General features: G+C 49.0%; 27 non-coding genes across 27 annotated transcripts in view; 18 read left to right on the top strand and 9 right to left on the bottom strand.

Annotated features, from left to right (window-relative positions):
• The first annotated feature begins 189 nt into the window (after positions 1–189).
• TRNAW-CCA (transfer RNA tryptophan (anticodon CCA)) lies at positions 190–261 on the top strand. The gene has a single exon. It is a non-coding gene; the product is annotated as a tRNA-Trp (tRNA).
• A 71-nt stretch (positions 262–332) lies between these two features.
• On the bottom strand, positions 333–403 carry TRNAG-GCC (transfer RNA glycine (anticodon GCC)). The gene has a single exon. It is a non-coding gene; the product is annotated as a tRNA-Gly (tRNA).
• A 1,161-nt stretch (positions 404–1,564) lies between these two features.
• On the top strand, positions 1,565–1,638 carry TRNAN-GUU (transfer RNA asparagine (anticodon GUU)). The gene has a single exon. It is a non-coding gene; the product is annotated as a tRNA-Asn (tRNA).
• Positions 1,639–1,874: 236 nt separating this feature from the next.
• Positions 1,875–1,946, top strand: TRNAW-CCA (transfer RNA tryptophan (anticodon CCA)). The gene has a single exon. It is a non-coding gene; the product is annotated as a tRNA-Trp (tRNA).
• Positions 1,947–2,017: 71 nt separating this feature from the next.
• On the bottom strand, positions 2,018–2,088 carry TRNAG-GCC (transfer RNA glycine (anticodon GCC)). The gene has a single exon. It is a non-coding gene; the product is annotated as a tRNA-Gly (tRNA).
• A 1,145-nt stretch (positions 2,089–3,233) lies between these two features.
• TRNAN-GUU (transfer RNA asparagine (anticodon GUU)) lies at positions 3,234–3,307 on the top strand. The gene has a single exon. It is a non-coding gene; the product is annotated as a tRNA-Asn (tRNA).
• A 228-nt stretch (positions 3,308–3,535) lies between these two features.
• On the top strand, positions 3,536–3,607 carry TRNAW-CCA (transfer RNA tryptophan (anticodon CCA)). The gene has a single exon. It is a non-coding gene; the product is annotated as a tRNA-Trp (tRNA).
• A 71-nt stretch (positions 3,608–3,678) lies between these two features.
• Positions 3,679–3,749, bottom strand: TRNAG-GCC (transfer RNA glycine (anticodon GCC)). Its single transcript has one exon. It is a non-coding gene; the product is annotated as a tRNA-Gly (tRNA).
• A 1,145-nt stretch (positions 3,750–4,894) lies between these two features.
• Positions 4,895–4,968, top strand: TRNAN-GUU (transfer RNA asparagine (anticodon GUU)). Its single transcript has one exon. It is a non-coding gene; the product is annotated as a tRNA-Asn (tRNA).
• A 228-nt stretch (positions 4,969–5,196) lies between these two features.
• TRNAW-CCA (transfer RNA tryptophan (anticodon CCA)) lies at positions 5,197–5,268 on the top strand. Its single transcript has one exon. It is a non-coding gene; the product is annotated as a tRNA-Trp (tRNA).
• A 71-nt stretch (positions 5,269–5,339) lies between these two features.
• TRNAG-GCC (transfer RNA glycine (anticodon GCC)) lies at positions 5,340–5,410 on the bottom strand. The gene has a single exon. It is a non-coding gene; the product is annotated as a tRNA-Gly (tRNA).
• Positions 5,411–6,571: 1,161 nt separating this feature from the next.
• Positions 6,572–6,645, top strand: TRNAN-GUU (transfer RNA asparagine (anticodon GUU)). The gene has a single exon. It is a non-coding gene; the product is annotated as a tRNA-Asn (tRNA).
• Positions 6,646–6,858: 213 nt separating this feature from the next.
• On the top strand, positions 6,859–6,930 carry TRNAW-CCA (transfer RNA tryptophan (anticodon CCA)). The gene has a single exon. It is a non-coding gene; the product is annotated as a tRNA-Trp (tRNA).
• Positions 6,931–7,001: 71 nt separating this feature from the next.
• TRNAG-GCC (transfer RNA glycine (anticodon GCC)) lies at positions 7,002–7,072 on the bottom strand. Its single transcript has one exon. It is a non-coding gene; the product is annotated as a tRNA-Gly (tRNA).
• Positions 7,073–8,233: 1,161 nt separating this feature from the next.
• On the top strand, positions 8,234–8,307 carry TRNAN-GUU (transfer RNA asparagine (anticodon GUU)). Its single transcript has one exon. It is a non-coding gene; the product is annotated as a tRNA-Asn (tRNA).
• Positions 8,308–8,543: 236 nt separating this feature from the next.
• Positions 8,544–8,615, top strand: TRNAW-CCA (transfer RNA tryptophan (anticodon CCA)). The gene has a single exon. It is a non-coding gene; the product is annotated as a tRNA-Trp (tRNA).
• A 71-nt stretch (positions 8,616–8,686) lies between these two features.
• TRNAG-GCC (transfer RNA glycine (anticodon GCC)) lies at positions 8,687–8,757 on the bottom strand. The gene has a single exon. It is a non-coding gene; the product is annotated as a tRNA-Gly (tRNA).
• A 1,145-nt stretch (positions 8,758–9,902) lies between these two features.
• TRNAN-GUU (transfer RNA asparagine (anticodon GUU)) lies at positions 9,903–9,976 on the top strand. Its single transcript has one exon. It is a non-coding gene; the product is annotated as a tRNA-Asn (tRNA).
• A 236-nt stretch (positions 9,977–10,212) lies between these two features.
• On the top strand, positions 10,213–10,284 carry TRNAW-CCA (transfer RNA tryptophan (anticodon CCA)). Its single transcript has one exon. It is a non-coding gene; the product is annotated as a tRNA-Trp (tRNA).
• A 71-nt stretch (positions 10,285–10,355) lies between these two features.
• TRNAG-GCC (transfer RNA glycine (anticodon GCC)) lies at positions 10,356–10,426 on the bottom strand. The gene has a single exon. It is a non-coding gene; the product is annotated as a tRNA-Gly (tRNA).
• Positions 10,427–11,571: 1,145 nt separating this feature from the next.
• On the top strand, positions 11,572–11,645 carry TRNAN-GUU (transfer RNA asparagine (anticodon GUU)). The gene has a single exon. It is a non-coding gene; the product is annotated as a tRNA-Asn (tRNA).
• Positions 11,646–11,881: 236 nt separating this feature from the next.
• Positions 11,882–11,953, top strand: TRNAW-CCA (transfer RNA tryptophan (anticodon CCA)). Its single transcript has one exon. It is a non-coding gene; the product is annotated as a tRNA-Trp (tRNA).
• A 71-nt stretch (positions 11,954–12,024) lies between these two features.
• TRNAG-GCC (transfer RNA glycine (anticodon GCC)) lies at positions 12,025–12,095 on the bottom strand. Its single transcript has one exon. It is a non-coding gene; the product is annotated as a tRNA-Gly (tRNA).
• A 1,161-nt stretch (positions 12,096–13,256) lies between these two features.
• On the top strand, positions 13,257–13,330 carry TRNAN-GUU (transfer RNA asparagine (anticodon GUU)). The gene has a single exon. It is a non-coding gene; the product is annotated as a tRNA-Asn (tRNA).
• Positions 13,331–13,566: 236 nt separating this feature from the next.
• Positions 13,567–13,638, top strand: TRNAW-CCA (transfer RNA tryptophan (anticodon CCA)). The gene has a single exon. It is a non-coding gene; the product is annotated as a tRNA-Trp (tRNA).
• A 71-nt stretch (positions 13,639–13,709) lies between these two features.
• On the bottom strand, positions 13,710–13,780 carry TRNAG-GCC (transfer RNA glycine (anticodon GCC)). The gene has a single exon. It is a non-coding gene; the product is annotated as a tRNA-Gly (tRNA).
• A 1,161-nt stretch (positions 13,781–14,941) lies between these two features.
• Positions 14,942–15,000, top strand: part of TRNAN-GUU (transfer RNA asparagine (anticodon GUU)) — a 74-nt gene continuing 15 nt past the window's right edge. The window contains exon 1 of the tRNA in view: positions 14,942–15,000. This exon is cut by the window's right edge and continues 15 nt beyond it. This is a non-coding gene — a tRNA (tRNA-Asn).

The raw sequence follows: 15,000 nt of genomic DNA, 5'->3' as shown, positions 1-15,000 counted from the left end.
TGCGTGCGATCCTTTCCCTGAATAGTTCAATCCTCAGCGTTCTCACTGCACCTGCAGTCAATTTCAATAATTAGGATAGAAAACAAAAGGCCAAGCCCTGTAATACAACCGTAGGCATATAAGCAGAGGAAAATAAGTCAAAAGGCCCACAGCATTTGTTCATCTGGCATCGAAGGCTGCAAGTGTAAGGACCTCGTGGCGCAACGGTAGCGCGTCTGACTCCAGATCAGAAGGTTGCGTGTTCAAATCACGTCGGGGTCACTGCTTACCATTTTATTCCCCACTGAGTTCATATATATCATTTAGAAAACAAAGTCAAAAGAAAGCAACCTTGCATTGGCCGGGAATCGAACCCGGGCCTCCCGCGTGGCAGGCGAGAATTCTACCACTGAACCACCAATGCTTCACATGGTGTGTTCACAGCAAGAGCTCTGTCCAAGACAGTGGTCAGGTTCACACACTTAAATTGTACACATATGAACAAAGTGTGCGCAGCAGACATGATAACGCCAACGTTTCACATGATGATGGCAAGAATCAGATGCAGGAGACTATAAGTAATAATGTCTTTGCATTTGCTGAGGTCACTGGCTTGGTACTAGAGTTGTGGTTATCAGGGCATGATGGCAGGCTGCTCCTGATAGAAGTGGCTCACAGAATGCACCCGCCAGATCACCAGCACTATTGTGTTTGAGATCATGTCACTGAACTCTCCTCCTGGAAAATCCTTCCCACTGGCTTTGCCAGATTCTGTGTCCTCCCCAAAATGCTGGGGTGAAACGGGCAGAGTTCTGCGCCCTGCGCCCCTTTACGCGTCCCTAACGCCATCCCAACGCGCCCTGGTCGGGCACAGCCCTGGTCGGGCTTAGATCACTGGAGCCTCTGGAGATCAAGAACTCCGGAAGCCTAGGGTCAGGCCTATTGCAGAGGCATCTTGTGCCTGGCCATTCCGGGATTGTTGTGTTTCAGGGCCTAGCCATCAATACTCCTGGGATTTCTTTCCATGAGAACCCTCATGTCCCTGTCCTCCCACAAGCCCGAGCTTTTATGTAAAATAAAGTGTGCTCTGTGGGCCTTCCCCTATGTGCTCTCTGCCTAATCTCTTTCTCCCAAGCTGAGCTCTGCAGGTAAATGTATCTATCTGACTGAGGGGCTAGGGAGGGCCTTTCCCAGCAGTCTTACAAGCCAAGAGTTCAGAGAAAGCACCTGCTCTGGGAAGGAGACTCTGCTCACAGAGAAGACAAGTCCAACATAACACAGTGAAGATGGGATGGGCAAGACACATGCCTCACGGGCTGGTAGCACGCAAACAGAGGAGCAGGGAGCTACGCTAAGCAGGCAAAGAGAAAAGTCATGTATGAGTCTCATGCACTGTGACCGGTAGTAATACTGGCTCTAACACCATTAGACAGTAGTCTACACATCATAAATTACAACAGTAACAAGACACTAAGCAAATGACAAATGCTGTATGGCATAAAGACGCCTTATATAATACAAGCTCCAGGCAGGCGCACACATGTCAAGACATATATTGAGTCTCAGGAAATGTATACAGTCAATAGTCTCTGTGGCGCAATCGGTTAGCGCGTTCGGCTGTTAACCGAAAGGTTGGTGGTTCAAGCCCACCCAGGGACGTAGCCTTTTGTCTGCATGAAACACAGATACGTACCTTTGCTCTTTCCTGCGTGCGATCCTTTCCCTGAATAGTTCAATCCTCAGCGTTCTCACTGCACCTGCAGTCAATTTCAATAATTAGGATAGAAAACAAAAGGCCAAGCCCTGTAATACAACCGTAGGCATATAAGCAGAGGAAAATAAGTCAAAAGGCCCACAGCATTTGTTCATCTGGCATCGAAGGCTGCAAGTGTAAGGACCTCGTGGCGCAACGGTAGCGCGTCTGACTCCAGATCAGAAGGTTGCGTGTTCAAATCACGTCGGGGTCACTGCTTACCATTTTATTCCCCACTGAGTTCATATATATCATTTCGAAAACAAAGTCAAAAGAAAGCAACCTTGCATTGGCCGGGAATCGAACCCGGGCCTCCCGCATGGCAGGCGAGAATTCTACCACTGAACCACCAATGCTTCACATGGTGTGTTCACAGCAAGAGCTCTGTCCAAGACAGTGGTCAGGTTCACACACTTAAATTGTACACATATGAACAAAGTGTGCGCAGCAGACATGATAACGCCAACGTTTCACATGATGATGGCAAGAATCAGATGCAGGAGACTATAAGTAATAATGTCTTTGCATTTGCTGAGGTCACTGGCTTGGTACTAGAGTTGTGGTTATCAGGGCATGATGGCAGGCTGCTCCTGATAGAAGTGGCTCACAGAATGCACCCGCCAGATCACCAGCACTATTGTGTTTGAGATCATGTCACTGAACTCTCCTCCTGGAAAATCCTTCCCACTGGCTTTGCCAGATTCTGTGTCCTCCCCAAAATGCTGGGGTGAAACGGGCAGAGTTCTGCGCCCTGCGCCCCTTTACGCGTCCCTAATGCCATCCCAACGCGCCCTGGTCGGGCTTAGATCACTGGAGCCTCTGGAGATCAAGAACTCCGGAAGCCTAGGGTCAGGCCTATTGCAGAGGCATCTTGTGCCTGGCCATTCCGGGATTGTTGTGTTTCAGGGCCTAGCCATCAATACTCCTGGGATTTCTTTCCAGGAGAACCCTCATGTCCCTGTCCTCCCACAAGCCCGAGCTTTTATGTAAAATAAAGTGTGCTCTGTGGGCCTTCCCCTATGTGCTCTCTGCCTAATCTCTTTCTCCCAAGCTGAGCTCTGCAGGTAAATGTATCTATCTGACTGAGGGGCTAGGGAGGGCCTTTCCCAGCAGTCTTACAAGCCAAGAGTTCAGAGAAAGCACCTGCTCTGGGAAGGAGACTCTGCTCACAGAGAAGACAAGTCCAACATAACACAGTGAAGATGGGATGGGCAAGACACACGCCTCACGGGCTGGTAGCACGCAAACAGAGGAGCAGGGAGCTACGCTAAGCAGGCAAAGAGAAAAGTCATGTATGAGTCTCATGCACTGTGACCGGTAGTAATACTGGCTCTAACACCATTAGACAGTAGTCTACACATCATAAATTACAACAGTAACAAGACACTAAGCAAATGACAAATGCTGTATGGCATAAAGACGCCTTATATAATACAAGCTCCAAGCAGGCGCACACATGTCAAGACATATATTGAGTCTCAGGAAATGTATACAGTCAATAGTCTCTGTGGCGCAATCGGTTAGCGCGTTCGGCTGTTAACCGAAAGGTTGGTGGTTCAAGCCCACCCAGGGACGTTGCCTTTTGTCTGCATGAAACACAGATTTGCTCTTTCCTGCGTGCGATCCTTTCCCTGAATAGTTCAATCCTCAGCGTTATCACTGCACCTGCAGTCAATTTCAATAATTAGGATAGAAAACAAAAGGCCAAGCCCTGTAATACAACCGTAGGCATATAAGCAGAGGAAAATAAGTCAAAAGGCCCACAGCATTTGTTCATCTGGCATCGAAGGCTGCAAGTGTAAGGACCTCGTGGCGCAACGGTAGCGCGTCTGACTCCAGATCAGAAGGTTGCGTGTTCAAATCACGTCGGGGTCACTGCTTACCATTTTATTCCCCACTGAGTTCATATATATCATTTCGAAAACAAAGTCAAAAGAAAGCAACATTGCATTGGCCGGGAATCGAACCCAGGCCTCCCGCGTGGCAGGCGAGAATTCTTCCACTGAACCACCAATGCTTCACATGGTGTGTTCATAGGCAGAGCTCTGTCCAAGACAGTGGTCAGGTTCACACACTTAAATTGTACACATATGAACAAAGTGTGCGCAGCAGACATGATAACGCCAACGTTTCGCATGATGATGGCAAGAATCAGATGCAGGAGACTATAAGTAATAATGTCTTTGGATTTGCTGAGGTCACTGGCTTGGTACTAGAGTTGTGGTTATCAGGGCATGATGGCAGGCTGCTCCTGACAGAAGTGGCTCACAGAATGCACCCGCCAGATCACCAGCACTATTGTGTTTCAGATCATGTCACTGAAGTCTCCTCCTGGAAAATCCTTCCCACTGGCTTTGCCAGATTCTGTGTCCTCCCCAAAATGCTGGGGTGAAACGGGCAGAGTTCTGCGCCCTGCGCCCCTTTACGCGTCCCTAATGCCATCCCAACGCGCCCTGGTCGGGCTTAGATCACTGGAGCCTCTGGAGATCAAGAACTCCGGAAGCCTAGGGTCAGGCCTTTTGCAGAGGCATCTTGTGCCTGGCCATTCCGGGATTGTTGTGTTTCAGGGCCTAGCCATCAATACTCCTGGGATTTCTTTCCAGGAGAACCCTCATGTCCCTGTCCTCCCACAAGCCCGAGCTTTTATGTAAAATAAAGTGTGCTCTGTGGGCCTTCCCCTATGTGCTCTCTGCCTAATCTCTTTCTCCCAAGCTGAGCTCTGCAGGTAAATGTATCTATCTGACTGAGGGGCTAGGGAGGGCCTTTCCCAGCAGTCTTACAAGCCAAGAGTTCAGAGAAAGCACCTGCTCTGGGAAGGAGACTCTGCTCACAGAGAAGACAAGTCCAACATAACACAGTGAAGATGGGATGGGCAAGACACACGCCTCACGGGCTGGTAGCACGCAAACAGAGGAGCAGGGAGCTACGCTAAGCAGGCAAAGAGAAAAGTCATGTATGAGTCTCATGCACTGTGACCGGTAGTAATACTGGCTCTAACACCATTAGACAGTAGTCTAAACATCATAAATTACAACAGTAACAAGACACTAAGCAAATGACAAATGCTGTATGGCATAAAGACGCCTTATATAATACAAGCTCCAAGCAGGCGCACACATGTCAAGACATATATTGAGTCTCAGGAAATGTATACAGTGAATAGTCTCTGTGGCGCAATCGGTTAGCGCGTTCGGCTGTTAACCGAAAGGTTGGTGGTTCAAGCCCACCCAGGGACGTTGCCTTTTGTCTGCATGAAACACAGATTTGCTCTTTCCTGCGTGCGATCCTTTCCCTGAATAGTTCAATCCTCAGCGTTCTCACTGCACCTGCAGTCAATTTCAATAATTAGGATAGAAAACAAAAGGCCAAGCCCTGTAATACAACCGTAGGCATATAAGCAGAGGAAAATAAGTCAAAAGGCCCACAGCATTTGTTCATCTGGCATCGAAGGCTGCAAGTGTAAGGACCTCGTGGCGCAACGGTAGCGCGTCTGACTCCAGATCAGAAGGTTGCGTGTTCAAATCACGTCGGGGTCACTGCTTACCATTTTATTCCCCACTGAGTTCATATATATCATTTCGAAAACAAAGTCAAAAGAAAGCAACCTTGCATTGGCCGGGAATCGAACCCGGGCCTCCCGTGTGGCAGGCGAGAATTCTACCACTGAACCACCAATGCTTCACATGGTGTGTTCATAGGCAGAGCTCTGTCCAAGACAGTGGTCAGGTTCACACACTTAAATTGTACACATATGAACAAAGTGTGCGCAGCAGACATGATAACGCCAACGTTTCACATGATGATGGCAAGAATCAGATGCAGGAGACTATAAGTAATAATGTCTTTGCATTTGCTGAGGTCACTGGCTTGGTACTAGAGTTGTGGTTATCAGGGCATGATGGCAGGCTGCTCCTGACAGAAGTGGCTCACAGAATGCACCCGCCAGATCACCAGCACTATTGTGTTTGAGATCATGTCACTGAACTCTCCTCCTGGAAAATCCTTCCCACTGGCTTTGCCAGATTCTGTGTCCTCCCCAAAATGCTGGGGTGAAACGGGCAGAGTTCTGCGCCCTGCGCCCCTTTACGCGTCCCTAACGCCATCCCAACGCGCCCTGGTCGGGCACAGCCCTGGTCGGGCTTAGATCACTGGAGCCTCTGGAGATCAAGAACTCCGGAAGCCTAGGGTCAGGCCTATTGCAGAGGCATCTTGTGCCTGGCCATTCCGGGATTGTTGTGTTTCAGGGCCTAGCCATCAATACTCCTGGGATTTCTTTCCATGAGAACCCTCATGTCCCTGTCCTCCCACAAGCCCGAGCTTTTATGTAAAATAAAGTGTGCTCTGTGGGCCTTCCCCTATGTGCTCTCTGCCTAATCTCTTTCTCCCAAGCTGAGCTCTGCAGGTAAATGTATCTATCTGACTGAGGGGCTAGGGAGGGCCTTTCCCAGCAGTCTTACAAGCCAAGAGTTCAGAGAAAGCACCTGCTCTGGGAAGGAGACTCTGCTCACAGAGAAGACAAGTCCAACATAACACAGTGAAGATGGGATGGGCAAGACACACGCCTCACGGGCTGGTAGCACGCAAACAGAGGAGCAGGGAGCTACGCTAAGCAGGCAAAGAGAAAAGTCATGTATGAGTCTCATGCACTGTGACCGGTAGTAATACTGGCTCTAACACCATTAGACAGTAGTCTACACATCATAAATTAGAACAGTAACAAGACACTAAGCAAATGACAAATGCTGTATGGCATAAAGACGCCTTATATAATACAAGCTCCAGGCAGGCGCACACATGTCAAGACATATATTGAGTCTCAGGAAATGTATACAGTCAATAGTCTCTGTGGCGCAATCGGTTAGCGCGTTCGGCTGTTAACCGAAAGGTTGGTGGTTCAAGCCCACCCAGGGACGTAGCCTTGTACCTTTGCTCTTTCCTGCGTGCGATCCTTTCCCTGAATAGTTCAATCCTCAGCGTTCTCACTGCACCTGCAGTCAATTTCAATAATTAGGATAGAAAACAAAAGGCCAAGCCCTGTAATACAACCGTAGGCATATAAGCAGAGGAAAATAAGTCAAAAGGCCCACAGCATTTGTTCATCTGGCATCGAAGGCTGCAAGTGTAAGGACCTCGTGGCGCAACGGTAGCGCGTCTGACTCCAGATCAGAAGGTTGCGTGTTCAAATCACATCGGGGTCACTGCTTACCATTTTATTCCCCACTGAGTTCATATATATCATTTCGAAAACAAAGTCAAAAGAAAGCAACCTTGCATTGGCCGGGAATCGAACCCGGGCCTCCCGCGTGGCAGGCGAGAATTCTACCACTGAACCACCAATGCTTCACATGGTGTGTTCACAGCAAGAGCTCTGTCCAAGACAGTGGTCAGGTTCACACACTTAAATTGTACACATATGAACAAAGTGTGCGCAGCAGACAGGATAACGCCAACGTTTCACATGATGATGGCAAGAATCAGATGCAGGAGACTATAAGTAATAATGTCTTTGCATTTGCTGAGGTCACTGGCTTGGTACTAGAGTTGTGGTTATCAGGGCATGATGGCAGGCTGCTCCTGACAGAAGTGGCTCACAGAATGCACCCGCCAGATCACCAGCACTATTGTGTTTCAGATCATGTCACTGAACTCTCCTCCTGGAAAATCCTTCCCACTGGCTTTGCCAGATTCTGTGTCCTCCCCAAAATGCTGGGGTGAAACGGGCAGAGTTCTGCGCCCTGCGCCCCTTTACGCGTCCCTAACGCCATCCCAACGCGCCCTGGTCGGGCACAGCCCTGATCGGGCTTAGATCACTGGAGCCTCTGGAGATCAAGAACTCCGGAAGCCTAGGGTCAGGCCTATTGCAGAGGCATCTTGTGCCTGGCCATTCCGGGATTGTTGTGTTTCAGGGCCTAGCCATCAATACTCCTGGGATTTCTTTCCATGAGAACCCTCATGTCCCTGTCCTCCCACAAGCCCGAGCTTTTATGTAAAATAAAGTGTGCTCTGTGGGCCTTCCCCTATGTGCTCTCTGCCTAATCTCTTTCTCCCAAGCTGAGCTCTGCAGGTAAATGTATCTATCTGACTGAGGGGCTAGGGAGGGCCTTTCCCAGCAGTCTTACAAGCCAAGAGTTCAGAGAAAGCACCTGCTCTGGGAAGGAGACTCTGCTCACAGAGAAGACAAGTCCAACATAACACAGTGAAGATGGGATGGGCAAGACACACGCCTCACGGGCTGGTAGCACGCAAACAGAGGAGCAGGGAGCTACGCTAAGCAGGCAAAGAGAAAAGTCATGTATGAGTCTCATGCACTGTGACCGGTAGTAATACTGGCTCTAACACCATTAGACAGTAGTCTACACATCATAAATTACAACAGTAACAAGACACTAAGCAAATGACAAATGCTGTATGGCATAAAGACGCCTTATATAATACAAGCTCCAGGCAGGCGAACACATGTCAAGACATATATTGAGTCTCAGGAAATGTATACAGTCAATAGTCTCTGTGGCGCAATCGGTTAGCGCGTTCGGCTGTTAACCGAAAGGTTGGTGGTTCAAGCCCACCCAGGGACGTAGCCTTTTGTCTGCATGAAACACAGATACGTACCTTTGCTCTTTCCTGCGTGCGATCCTTTCCCTGAATAGTTCAATCCTCAGCGTTCTCACTGCACCTGCAGTCAATTTCAATAATTAGGATAGAAAACAAAAGGCCAAGCCCTGTAATACAACCTTAGGCATATAAGCAGAGGAAAATAAGTCAAAAGGCCCACAGCATTTGTTCATCTGGCATCGAAGGCTGCAAGTGTAAGGACCTCGTGGCGCAACGGTAGCGCGTCTGACTCCAGATCAGAAGGTTGCGTGTTCAAATCACGTCGGGGTCACTGCTTACCATTTTATTCCCCACTGAGTTCATATATATCATTTCGAAAACAAAGTCAAAAGAAAGCAACCTTGCATTGGCCGGGAATCGAACCCGGGCCTCCCGCGTGGCAGGCGAGAATTCTACCACTGAACCACCAATGCTTCACATGGTGTGTTCACAGCAAGAGCTCTGTCCAAGACAGTGGTCAGGTTCACACACTTAAATTGTACACATATGAACAAAGTGTGCGCAGCAGACATGATAACGCCAACGTTTCACATGATGATGGCAAGAATCAGATGCAGGAGACTATAAGTAATAATGTCTTTGCATTTGCTGAGGTCACTGGCTTGGTACTAGAGTTGTGGTTATCAGGGCATGATGGCAGGCTGCTCCTGACAGAAGTGGCTCACAGAATGCACCCGCCAGATCACCAGCACTATTGTGTTTCAGATCATGTCACTGAACTCTCCTCCTGGAAAATCCTTCCCACTGGCTTTGCCAGATTCTGTGTCCTCCCCAAAATGCTGGGGTGAAACGGGCAGAGTTCTGCGCCCTGCGCCCCTTTACGCGTCCCTAATGCCATCCCAACGCGCCCTGGTCGGGCTTAGATCACTGGAGCCTCTGGAGATCAAGAACTCCGGAAGCCTAGGGTCAGGCCTATTGCAGAGGCATCTTGTGCCTGGCCATTCCGGGATTGCTGTGTTTCAGGGCCTAGCCATCAATACTCCTGGGATTTCTTTCCAGGAGAACCCTCATGTCCCTGTCCTCCCACAAGCCCGAGCTTTTATGTAAAATAAAGTGTGCTCTGTGGGCCTTCCCCTATGTGCTCTCTGCCTAATCTCTTTCTCCCAAGCTGAGCTCTGCAGGTAAATGTATCTATCTGACTGAGGGGCTAGGGAGGGCCTTTCCCAGCAGTCTTACAAGCCAAGAGTTCAGAGAAAGCACCTGCTCTGGGAAGGAGACTCTGCTCACAGAGAAGACAAGTCCAACATAACACAGTGAAGATGGGATGGGCAAGACACACGCCTCACGGGCTGGTAGCACGCAAACAGAGGAGCAGGGAGCTACGCTAAGCAGGCAAAGAGAAAAGTCATGTATGAGTCTCATGCACTGTGACCGGTAGTAATACTGGCTGTAACACCATTAGACAGTAGTCTACACATCATAAATTACAACAGTAACAAGACACTAAGCAAATGACAAATGCTGTATGGCATAAAGACGCCTTATATAATACAAGCTCCAGGCAGGCGCACACATGTCAAGACATATATTGAGTCTCAGGAAATGTATACAGTCAATAGTCTCTGTGGCGAAATCGGTTAGCGCGTTCGGCTGTTAACCGAAAGGTTGGTGGTTCAAGCCCACCCAGGGACGTAGCCTTTTGTCTGCATGAAACACAGATACGTACCTTTGCTCTTTCCTGCGTGCGATCCTTTCCCTGAATAGTTCAATCCTCAGCATTCTCACTGCACCTGCAGTCAATTTCAATAATTAGGATAGAAAACAAAAGGCCAAGCCCTGTAATACAACCGTAGGCATATAAGCAGAGGAAAATAAGTCAAAAGGCCCACAGCATTTGTTCATCTGGCATCGAAGGCTGCAAGTGTAAGGACTTCGTGGCGCAACGGTAGCGCGTCTGACTCCAGATCAGAAGGTTGCGTGTTCAAATCACGTCGGGGTCACTGCTTACCATTTTATTCCCCACTGAGTTCATATATATCATTTCGAAAACAAAGTCAAAAGAAAGCAACCTTGCATTGGCCGGGAATCGAACCCGGGCCTCCCGCGTGGCAGGCGAGAATTCTACCACTGAACCACCAATGCTTCACATGGTGTGTTCACAGCAAGAGCTCTGTCCAAGACAGTGGTCAGGTTCACACACTTAAATTGTACACATATGAACAAAGTGTGCGCAGCAGACATGATAACGCCAACGTTTCACATGATGATGGCAAGAATCAGATATAGGAGACTATAAGTAATAATGTCTTTGCATTTCCTGAGGTCACTGGCTTGGTACTAGAGTTGTGGTTATCAGGGCATGATGGCAGGCTGCTCCTGACAGAAGTGGCTCACAGAATGCACCCGCCAGATCACCAGCACTATTGTGTTTCAGATCATGTCACTGAACTCTCCTCCTGGAAAATCCTTCCCACTGGCTTTGCCAGATTCTGTGTCCTCCCCAAAATGCTGGGGTGAAACGGGCAGAGTTCTGCGCCCTGCGCCCCTTTACGCGTCCCTAATGCCATCCCAACGCGCCCTGGTCGGGCTTAGATCACTGGAGCCTCTGGAGATCAAGAACTCCGGAAGCCTAGGGTCAGGCCTATTGCAGAGGCATCTTGTGCCTGGCCATTCCGGGATTGTTGTGTTTCAGGGCCTAGCCATCAATACTCCTGGGATTTCTTTCCATGAGAACCCTCATGTCCCTGTCCTCCCACAAGCCCGAGCTTTTATGTAAAATAAAGTGTGCTCTGTGGGCCTTCCCCTATGTGCTCTCTGCCTAATCTCTTTCTCCCAAGCTGAGCTCTGCAGGTAAATGTATCTATCTGACTGAGGGGCTAGGGAGGGCCTTTCCCAGCAGTCTTACAAGCCAAGAGTTCAGAGAAAGCACCTGCTCTGGGAAGGAGACTCTGCTCACAGAGAAGACAAGTCCAACATAACACAGTGAAGATGGGATGGGCAAGACACACGCCTCACGGGCTGGTAGCACGCAAACAGAGGAGCAGGGAGCTACGCTAAGCAGGCAAAGAGAAAAGTCATGTATGAGTCTCATGCACTGTGACCGGTAGTAATACTGGCTCTAACACCATTAGACAGTAGTCTACACATCATAAATTACAACAGTAACAAGACACTAAGCAAATGACAAATGCTGTATGGCATAAAGACGCCTTATATAATACAAGCTCCAGGCAGGCGCACACATGTCAAGACATATATTGAGTCTCAGGAAATGTATACAGTCAATAGTCTCTGTGGCGCAATCGGTTAGCGCGTTCGGCTGTTAACCAAAAGGCTGGTGGTTCAAGCCCACCCAGGGACGTAGCCTTTTGTCTGCATGAAACACAGATACGTACCTTTGCTCTTTCCTGCGTGCGATCCTTTCCCTGAATAGTTCAATCCTCAGCGTTCTCACTGCACCTGCAGTCAATTTCAATAATTAGGATAGAAAACAAAAGGCCAAGCCCTGTAATACAACCGTAGGCATATAAGCAGAGGAAAATAAGTCAAAAGGCCCACAGCATTTGTTCATCTGGCATCAAAGGCTGCAAGTGTAAGGACCTCGTGGCGCAACGGTAGCGCGTCTGACTCCAGATCAGAAGGTTGCGTGTTCAAATCACGTCGGGGTCACTGCTTACCATTTTATTCCCCACTGAGTTCATATATATCATTTCGAAAACAAAGTCAAAAGAAAGCAACCTTGCATTGGCCGGGAATCGAACCCGGGCCTCCCTCGTGGCAGGCGAGAATTCTACCACTGAACCACCAATGCTTCACATGGTGTGTTCACAGCAAGAGCTCTGTCCAAGACAGTGGTCAGGTTCACACACTTAAATTGTACACATATGAACAAAGTGTGCGCAGCAGACATGATAACGCCAACGTTTCACATGATGATGGCAAGAATCAGATGCAGGAGACTATAAGTAATAATGTCTTTGCATTTGCTGAGGTCACTGGCTTGGTACTAGAGTTGTGGTTATCAGGGCATGATGGCAGGCTGCTCCTGACAGAAGTGGCTCACAGAATGCACCCGCCAGATCACCAGCACTATTGTGTTTCAGATCATGTCACTGAACTCTCCTCCTGGAAAATCCTTCCCACTGGCTTTGCCAGATTCTGTGTCCTCCCCAAAATGCTGGGGTGAAACGGGCAGAGTTCTGCGCCCTGCGCCCCTTTACGCGTCCCTAACGCCATCCCAACGCGCCCTGGTCGGGCACAGCCCTGGTCGGGCTTAGATCACTGGAGCCTCTGGAGATCAAGAACTCCGGAAGCCTAGGGTCAGGCCTATTGCAGAGGCATCTTGTGCCTGGCCATTCCGGGATTGTTGTGTTTCAGGGCCTAGCCATCAATACTCCTGCGATTTCTTTCCATGAGAACCCTCATGTCCCTGTCCTCCCACAAGCCCGAGCTTTTATGTAAAATAAAGTGTGCTCTGTGGGCCTTCCCCTATGTGCTCTCTGCCTAATCTCTTTCTCCCAAGCTGAGCTCTGCAGGTAAATGTATCTATCTGACTGAGGGGCTAGGGAGGGCCTTTCCCAGCAGTCTTACAAGCCAAGAGTTCAGAGAAAGCACCTGCTCTGGGAAGGAGACTCTGCTCACAGAGAAGACAAGTCCAACATAACACAGTGAAGATGGGATGGGCAAGACACACGCCTCACGGGCTGGTAGCACGCAAACAGAGGAGCAGGGAGCTACGCTAAGCAGGCAAAGAGAAAAGTCATGTATGAGTCTCATGCACTGTGACCGGTAGTAATACTGGCTCTAACACCATTAGACAGTAGTCTACACATCATAAATTACAACAGTAACAAGACACTAAGCAAATGACAAATGCTGTATGGCATAAAGACGCCTTATATAATACAAGCTCCAGGCAGGCGCACACATGTCAAGACATATATTGAGTCTCAGGAAATGTATACAGTCAATAGTCTCTGTGGCGCAATCGGTTAGCGCGTTCGGCTGTTAACCGAAAGGTTGGTGGTTCAAGCCCACCCAGGGACGTAGCCTTTTGTCTGCATGAAACACAGATACGTACCTTTGCTCTTTCCTGCGTGCGATCCTTTCCCTGAATAGTTCAATCCTCAGCGTTCTCACTGCACCTGCAGTCAATTTCAATAATTAGGATAGAAAACAAAAGGCCAAGCCCTGTAATACAACCGTAGGCATATAAGCAGAGGAAAATAAGTCAAAAGGCCCACAGCATTTGTTCATCTGGCATCGAAGGCTGCAAGTGTAAGGACCTCGTGGCGCAACGGTAGCGCGTCTGACTCCAGATCAGAAGGTTGCGTGTTCAAATCACGTTGGGGTTACTGCTTACCATTTTATTCCCCACTGAGTTCATATATATCATTTCGAAAACAAAGTCAAAAGAAAGCAACCTTGCATTGGCCGGGAATCGAACCCGGGCCTCCCGCGTGGCGGGCGAGAATTCTACCACTGAACCACCAATGCTTCACATGGTGTGTTCACAGCAAGAGCTCTGTCCAAGACAGTGGTCAGGTTCACACACTTAAATTGTACACATATGAACAAAGTGTGCGCAGCAGACATGATAACGCCAACGTTTCACATGATGATGGCAAGAATCAGATGCAGGAGACTATAAGTAATAATGTCTTTGCATTTGCTGAGGTCACTGGCTTGGTACTAGAGTTGTGGTTATCAGGGCATGATGGCAGGCTGCTCCTGACAGAAGTGGCTCACAGAATGCACCCGCCAGATCACCAGCACTATTGTGTTTGAGATCATGTCACTGAACTCTCCTCCTGGAAAATCCTTCCCACTGGCTTTGCCAGATTCTGTGTCCTCCCCAAAATGCTGGGGTGAAACGGGCAGAGTTCTGCGCCCTGCGCCCCTTTACGCGTCCCTAACGCCATCCCAACGCGCCCTGGTCGGGCACAGCCCTGGTCGGGCTTAGATCACTGGAGCCTCTGGAGATCAAGAACTCCGGAAGCCTAGGGTCAGGCCTATTGCAGAGGCATCTTGTGCCTGGCCATTCCGGGATTGTTGTGTTTCAGGGCCTAGCCATCAATACTCCTGGGATTTCTTTCCATGAGAACCCTCATGTCCCTGTCCTCCCACAAGCCCGAGCTTTTATGTAAAATAAAGTGTGCTCTGTGGGCCTTCCCCTATGTGCTCTCTGCCTAATCTCTTTCTCCCAAGCTGAGCTCTGCAGGTAAATGTATCTATCTGACTGAGGGGCTAGGGAGGGCCTTTCCCAGCAGTCTTACAAGCCAAGAGTTCAGAGAAAGCACCTGCTCTGGGAAGGAGACTCTGCTCACAGAGAAGACAAGTCCAACATAACACAGTGAAGATGGGATGGGCAAGACACACGCCTCACGGGCTGGTAGCACGCAAACAGAGGAGCAGGGAGCTACGCTAAGCAGGCAAAGAGAAAAGTCATGTATGAGTCTCATGCACTGTGACCGGTAGTAATACTGGCTCTAACACCATTAGACAGTAGTCTACACATCATAAATTACAACAGTAACAAGACACTAAGCAAATGACAAATGCTGTATGGCATAAAGACGCCTTATATAATACAAGCTCCAGGCAGGCGCACACATGTCAAGACATATATTGAGTCTCAGGAAATGTATACAGTCAATAGTCTCTGTGGCGCAATCGGTTAGCGCGTTCGGCTGTTAAACGAAAGGTTGGTGGTTCAA

Source organism: Lissotriton vulgaris, chromosome 1_1 (genome assembly GCF_964263255.1).
Source record: "Lissotriton vulgaris chromosome 1_1, aLisVul1.2, whole genome shotgun sequence".
Lineage (NCBI taxonomy): Eukaryota > Metazoa > Chordata > Amphibia > Caudata > Salamandridae > Lissotriton > Lissotriton vulgaris.
This window is presented reverse-complemented; position numbering and strand designations above follow the sequence as displayed.